At 35.4% G+C, this 8,212-nt stretch overlaps 1 long non-coding RNA gene across 1 annotated transcript; it reads right to left on the reverse strand.

The window, feature by feature from the left end:
* Positions 1-294: 294 nt before the first annotated feature.
* Positions 295-1,224, reverse strand: LOC136236776 (uncharacterized). Its single transcript, XR_010692218.1, has 3 exons — positions 1,071-1,224; positions 835-923; positions 295-650 (listed from the first exon to the last, which is right to left on the reverse strand). It is a non-coding gene; the product is annotated as an uncharacterized lncRNA (long non-coding RNA).
* Positions 1,225-8,212: the final 6,988 nt, after the last annotated feature.

Here is an 8,212-nt window from a genome sequence, read left to right on the forward strand (position 1 = left end):
CGTACGGTATAGACATACGCGTATGGTACGTACCATATGCGTATTATGCCTTTTCTCTAGCCTTGCCATCACCTAGCTACAATGGGCTGTCTTTACAAGCATTCAGTTCTAGCTGAACAAACTTAGAACTCAGCACAATAATCTGCTTACTACTGAGCTGTATTTTATTCATCAGCACATGCACACATGCATTTTATCCTTGCCGTGCCCATGCAATACCCACTATAGTCCTATACTAATGTACCTAAATCTTATGTCACTTTGTCTGCAGAACTTTCATAAATGGTACTGTGCATGTATGCTACTTTATACAGTAGCTGTCAGAAGCATGCAGATGGTCTTATAATATACTCAATTATAAGTGTGACAATTTACAACAGAATTGGGTAAATAAGCAAGGAGAGAAATTACAACATGCATGGTAGCTAGTAAGTTCTAACTGAATTATACATAATTATACTGCTTGTGCAAAGCTAATAACTGACTGGAAAATGAACTTCATAAATGTCATCAGTTGTGCAACATGGCTCCTCACTGTATTTGCATTTTTATATACTATGTACACTCTTCTTCTTTTGAGGATCCAATTTCTTGTTTACGTACTTTTCTTGTTTATACATACTGTAAATAGTATATTCATCACACTGGACCTACAGCACAAATTAATGTGGATGTTGTTAACTTTAAAGAGTACATTCAGATAAGAGTAGCTAAACACATTGTCTTCCCATACAGTAAGTAGCGAGTAGCTATACAACGCACTTAACAATAATAAAACAATGCTACTTAATATACATTCATTACTGAACTATACATTAGAATTCATAAACTCACCATAAAATCTCTGCCATGTTATGTTTTCGTTCCTACTTCATCTCAGCAGGCAATGCACATGCCTCATTCAATAGCAAAGATTCAGCGAACTACAGTTTTAAAAAATTTATTGCACAATTAATTACTATGCGCATCAGTCTTAGAGTATAGCATGTCTAATATTGCTATAAGCTACAGCCGTGCAGATTTACATTAATTAGCAAACTAAAAACATTACAGTTATATCTCTTTGCTACCTCCCTCAATGTTATTGTATCAGCATTCTCCAGGTCTTCCTCTGTTTGAGCAATCATTATACATTGTACTTCTCTAGCTCATCTGATTAAAATTGTCTGCTCAACTGTGACACACCTTTAGTGCCACCAGGCATAAATATCCATTTTTAAGTGGAAGCTATAGTTTACTAACAAATTAAAGGTAAACAATAGATTATATGTAGCAACAATAGAATAAAATATTTATATATATATGCCTGAAAAAATTGGCTCCATTTACCAATGGATGCAAATTATTTAATATGGTTGCTATGTTGTAACCAATCAGAATGTAATATATGGATAATTATATCAAAATCTTATGTTTATATTTAGCTACAATGCTACCTCTACTGGCTTAGCGTTTATATCACTATGCATTCCAGTCATATTCATTGAAAATTGTGAATATCAATATGCTGGCACAATTCTACAGCCTAAAAGAAATCAATGTCTTTTGTCCTAAATAATGCTTTAGAAGATCAAACTTCAAATTTCAGTTTCTGAGTAAGACAAGGAACATAATGCTCTTGTTTTATGTTGAAGGGATAATTGGGCACCTTTAAACCCAAACACATTTTTACAAAGTTCATATATACAAGTATATAGAGAAACCCCTAGTAGAGTTTTGGGTAATATCGCTCTATATAGCTTTTAATTATTGTACTAATCTTTAACTATCTTCAGGAGTATTTGTAAACACATAAATATTATGTGTGGGTATTGTTCTAATTGTAGGGAAGTGTAGGCAGACCATTTATAGGCAAAACAGACTACTGTATATAATATTATTAATCAATAACTGAAAGTACACAATAACAACTAACTCTTACAACTACAGTACACAATATTAATGTTACAGGTATGCATAAATTACATTATATTACATCATGTCACATCATTACATTACATCATTAACTCTATTATAGATATGAAGGAGGAGTAGCATTTGTAATAATGGCCTAGTTTTTGAATTTTCATTGTATCAACAATGGATCATGAATCCAATAAGAAGCAATATATGTGTAGCAATTGCAGCCACAATGTACTGTGTGGAAGAAGAAACAAAAATTAAAATTTACCATACAGTGTGTGCAGTTGCTATGCAACAACTAGATAATTTGTGACCGGATTTGCAAAAAGGTACCTTTTTCACAGACAAAATTTGACCCATGTATATTTTGAACTTCGGGGTTTCGTAGGTTTTTGAACATATACCTTATAATTGCCCGTATACAATTATCCATGCATGTGTGTACAGTAGCTACTAGTATCTATCTGCATTTTGATACTAAGAGCAAGTTTATCAGTGTAAGGAGTCAAGTGTTATGCCATTTTGTTTGCTGGTATGTAAAATTTGTGGAAAAGGTACCTTTTCACAAATCTGGTCATTTTAACTCAACTATTCTAAAGAACATATACAGTATACCAGCTTGTGTACTTTCAAATCAATTACACTGTGGATAAATGAAGTCATTTATTATAAAAATGCAAGATGGAAATCCATGACAAATAAGGCAGTAGACAGCAGGACGAGGCAATAAATCAATATGTACAAAAGTCAGAAGACATCAAGAAAATAATCCACAGGTGCTTACATAAACCATCAAAATTATATGGGTGATGACTCTATTGCATGTATTTTGTGGAACTGTCAGATGCTTTGATGAAATGAAATGTTAAGATGAAATGAAATGTTAAACAGACAACGAGATACATTGTTATAGCTAGATATACACCAATGACTACGTATAAATCAAGACATATTATATTTAATCCCCTTCCTTTGATTATACTTTTCAGACTTATACTGTATAGCTATGTAGCTAGGTGTTATCATGCTTTTCATAAAGCTTCCAACCCAGATGATTGACCTTTATTAGCTTTGACAATGTAGAATTTCATCAGATCCTACCAGATCAGCAGGACTGAACACAATTCAAGACTGGATCTGCCAACACTGTGATGAATTCATGATTGGTTTTATCATATATTGTCCTAAATCAAGATGTCATGTCAGTTTCATCACTTATATATAGTCATGCGAGATATCATGTTATTCTTTTATCTTAAGGAATGCTTTATTTTAAATAGGTTTGCATCATGTGGTAAAGTAAATTATATCTTAATCACAGTAATCAGATCAACTTACCCTGCCATTCACTAGAATTGACACATATAAATTCAGCTTCTTTCCTTCCACTGCTATATGGAACAACTTGCAACCAGAGACTTTTGAAGCTTCATCTATCACCGTGTTTAACAACCTTCTTATAAATGAACTGTAAAATTGTAATTAGTTAGCTGTAGCTATATATTTTGATTTGAATATTGCATTTATACTCGCTGTGCGAGGTCTTGCAATTATATAATAATAATAATAAAATAATATATGATTGCTCTATTAGAGTATCTCGATCTTCACTGAACAGAAAGACTAGCTCCTCCCCCCTCCCTCTTCCCCGAACAGCAGAGTGCCATCAGGCGTAGTCAATAGGTACGGCAGTACAAAAACCTTCTGCTTGATATTATACGCATACCAGGTCAGATGGTACGATTTTCCGTACCATACGCGTATGGTTGTACCGTACGCGTATACGCATATGGTATGTACCATACGCGTATGGTACAAAATACGCATATGTGACCGGATTTGTGAAAAGGTACCTTTTTCACACGCAAAATTTGACCCATTTTTTAACCTTTAGAGCTTCATAATTTTTTGATCATGGCATGTAATTGCTTGCACTTTTCACTGAATGTAGCTACAGTATCTGGCTACAATTTGCTACTAAGAGAAAGTTAATCAATATAAGGAGTGAAGTGTTACATCATTTTGTTTGCTGGTATGTCAAATGTGTGAAAAAGGTACCTTTTCGCGAATCCGGTCACATATGGTATAGAACAGCAGCACCCCTGACTGCTTTATGATGAAAACCGGGCAGAATCAATGAATTCCTTCATTTTGACTTTGCAGTCCAACTATACAGGGTTCTATAGTTCATCATGCATGATTATGCTTTGCATGAGGAGGACCAAGTCAATAACTCAGGTCTCTGCGGTTTAAATAATTTCTTTTGACACTGGCTAGTAATGTGCCACCTGTTTCTCTCGCTACACTGATTATTGAAACATTACAACTAATTATAGACTATGTAGTGATCAGCTATAGCTGGTATTAATAGCAAGACTGGATGTACGTAGAACAATCTCAATGGTAAAGATTAAATCTTTTATAGTACCGTACACAAGGAAATTTTGACATCAAAAAAATTTGACGAATTTGACAAATCGGTTTAATTTGTCAAATTTAAATTCGTCAAATGTTTATAAGCGCCCTTAAAAGTACAGGTTTTGTCTACAATTTCTTGATTTTTGTCAACATTTTATTCGTCAAATCTGCTGAAGTCTGAATTCGTCAAATTTTTCTTACATCAAAATTTCCTTGGGTGCGGTATAGTACACTGTTAAAATGAAGAGTAACCACAACTCTCAAGGAGTTCCCAGTGTAGGGAGGATTTAACACCCCTGGAGAGTAACCATTACTCCAAAGGAGTAACTGGGGAGTAACACATGCTCTGAAGGTGGTGTCACTTACTCTTCAGAGTAATGGTTATTCTCTTCAGAGTGTTGGTTACTCTCCATGGGGTGTTAAATCCTCCCTACACTGGGAACTCTCAGAGTGGTGGTTACTCTTTATTTTTAACAGTGTAGTCATGTATATCACATTCGTTCTTAGTCGTACCAAATATCAGTACTTTCAGGCACCAGTTTCTCTACCTCCATGGATGCCATATTTACAATTAGTAATGCTGTTGTTGAATGGGGATAATTATGTATATATCTCCATGCAGAAACAATAGTAACAAGAGTTAATATGAGTGTCTAACACTACATAGGACTAGACTGTAAAAAATGATTCTGAGAAATTCAAAGGAATTCTTTCTGTAAAACCCTGTAATTTGTAGTATTCTCCATAGGTGAAGATTGTTTCAATCATCACATTTCATAGGTGAAGATTGTTTCAATCATCACATTTCAAGATGGTGTTCAAAACTTGAAAAGAAACGTGCTGAGATGAATTAGGCCAAGTTATAGGCCATTCAGGGCTCAGAACTGGCTAAAATGAAAGGAAATTTACAGCACAGGTCATTGTCCAACACCATGGAACTGTACAGCCACACACAGCCAGCAAAAGCAGACCACTTTACTCTGGTCGACTGTGGCAGTGAAACTTGATAGTGCATTCATTAAGCTTTGTGTTTGTGTGAAAAAATCAAACTTCCTGTCTTGGGCGATAAGAACGGTTTTCGTAGATCCAGTCACATATTGTCCTCTCTTAGCATACTATACCTACATTACAACAATGCCGTCAGTCATCAAGATTAACACTATTCTATAAAATAATTAATAATACACTACCAATCTCCATCTCCTCACATTATCAAAGAACTCAATTTTGTACCAGGCGATATCACCCAATCATTTCATTCTGCCACAAGCAACCCTCAACACCTAGACTATATTGTATAGTTTTTATCCTAGAACTGTTGAATGAGTTGCCAATTAATATGATAGAATCAAGAAACTTGGATGAATTTTACTTACTTAACGTTTAATAACTACTGTAATTAGTTATCAAATTTTCTGTATGTATGTATTTGATTGTACCATTTGGGGTTTTCACTCCCTGGGCAAACCAGCTGAGCTGACTGCCCAGTACCTAATCTTAAATCTTAACACAACCACCATGCATATAATTATTCCCGTATGGTCCAATTTTCACCCACTGTAGCTAATATGGGTAATTGACTCACTAATGTACCTGTCTCAGTACACAAAACACATACCATTTGTTGTACTAGTTCCAGCTGTTGGTTCTAACTTAAGTCACAGTCACCATGAACACAGGCTGCCTAGATATATTATTTTGGGTTCAGTGTTCTCTTTAGCCTTTTACACAATAGCTATTTGAGTCTTTCTTGTATAGACGGGTTTCCTATTTAGGGCGTGTCCCTTCTGTAACGCGAGCAAATGCGACTTTCCGTTTTACGCATAATAGTTTGACAAATGTTTTTGACTCTTCAAAGGTACAAGGTGTCATCCAGTCTATCATTCTAAGTAGTAGCAAAGTCTTACAAACAATGTTTTCAGCGAGTTTTATCGCTTTCCAAAAACCCGAGATTGAGAGAAGATCATCTTCTCGTTCAGCCTTCACCTTACACGATGGATATGTTATAGCTCGAACCTTTCTCTATAACATACTTTCTATTCTGAAGGCTGGCTAACTCCTGCTTGCTAAAGTTAACCGAAACGATCATTTCCTCCATTAGCCGTATTATATAAATACATTTTTGATTTAGCGAATTCGGAAAGTATGTGGAAAATTTACGGTAAAACGACCACGCCTTAAAAAGGCGACCCGTCTATAGTAGTAGCTACCTTAATTCGTGACCATCAGTGATTCCACTATTTTTCCACATAAAATAGTAGCTAGACGGATGTCCTGAAGAGTAACCCTCCCCTTCTAACAGTGTGGTAGTTTCACAGCTTTGACTTCGTCGTTATTATTATTATTATTAATACTTCACAGAACTGTACAGATCAATAAACAAAATTAAACAATATCTAAGAGCTTATAACAATTAAATTACAGAACTGAAGGTCTACCAGTGTCTTGCACTGGTAGCCATAATTAATTACTTACAAATTACAATAAGCTATATAACTACAAATAATAATTACAAGGGGTAGCTATAAAGAGTACAAGTTAAAGAATAAAATAGTTTGTAGGAGCTGGAATGTTTAAACATTTGCAACAGGGGCAACGGAAATAAAAAGTTCCAGGAGTTGGCGGCACAACATATTTCAAATCGCTGAAACCACTCCGTAACATCTCCGGTGGAGAACGGCTACGGAATACTGATGTGTCTCTCTGCCATTAGAGCCATCCTCTGCTACCAATGTAACAATCTTTAATAACACTCTGAATAGCACTCACACTACACAAGCACGTGTACAATCTCGAATGTTCCATACATATATATTCTCTAATTATAGATGCGAACTAACCAGGGGGTACAAGCCCACGTGAATACGTAATAACATTGCGTAACTACTGAAAGTATTTCACGTGAGCTGAATAGACCCTGTACAAAAGTAGAGGGAGAAGATCAACGGGGATTAATACATATTCTTAGTTGAGAGAGAAACCATCGTTATAATGATGAACAAATTAAATGTACATAAGTTAAATTGCATGTGAGGCCTCAGGCAACATGCGACCACAAAGTAAATCACCACAACAGAATCACACCGTGGGCATGGCAAGGCAAAAAAAAGTAGCTATTACAATACAAAAATGAAGAATAAAAGAGTCTATCATTAGTTTGTGTACCACTCCTTACAGTTTCTTGCCAGAAATATCCTCTGAGAAGCAGAAATACTGGCAAAGTCCAACCAATTCTTGACAGCAGACTTTGGAGAATCAATATCGGGGTGAACAAACTTTAAAAGATTGAGTAATAGAGGAAACTTGATAGTGGCCCAGTACTGTTATTTCAATAGTGTCATTGTTTTATACCATATGCGTATTTTGTACCGTACGCGTATGGTATGTACCATACGCGTACGGTACGATTTTCCGTACCATACGCGTACGGTATGGACATACGCGTATGGTACGTACCATATGCGTATTATGCCTTTTCTCAGTGTCTTCTAGCCTTGCCATCACCTAGCTATAATGGGCTGTCTTTACAAGCATTTCTAGCTGAGTAAACTTAGAACACAACATAATAATCTGCTTACTACTGAGCTGTAACTATGTAGATTTATTCATCAGCACACACATGCATTTTATCCTTGCCATGCCCATGCATTTCCCACTATATAGTCCTACACTGATGTACCTAAATCTTATGTACATGATCTCACTTTGTCTGTAGAACTTCACATGAATGGTACTGTGTATGTATGCTACTTTATAGCTATCAGAAACATGCAGATGGCCTCATACTCAATTATAAATGTGGATAACTGCATGAAAATTTACAACACAATTAGGAAAAGGTACCTTTTCACAAATCTGGTCATTTTAACTCAACTATTCTAAAGAACATACA

The sequence above is a fragment of the Dysidea avara genome, chromosome 1 (assembly GCF_963678975.1).
Source record: "Dysidea avara chromosome 1, odDysAvar1.4, whole genome shotgun sequence".
NCBI lineage: Eukaryota > Metazoa > Porifera > Demospongiae > Dictyoceratida > Dysideidae > Dysidea > Dysidea avara.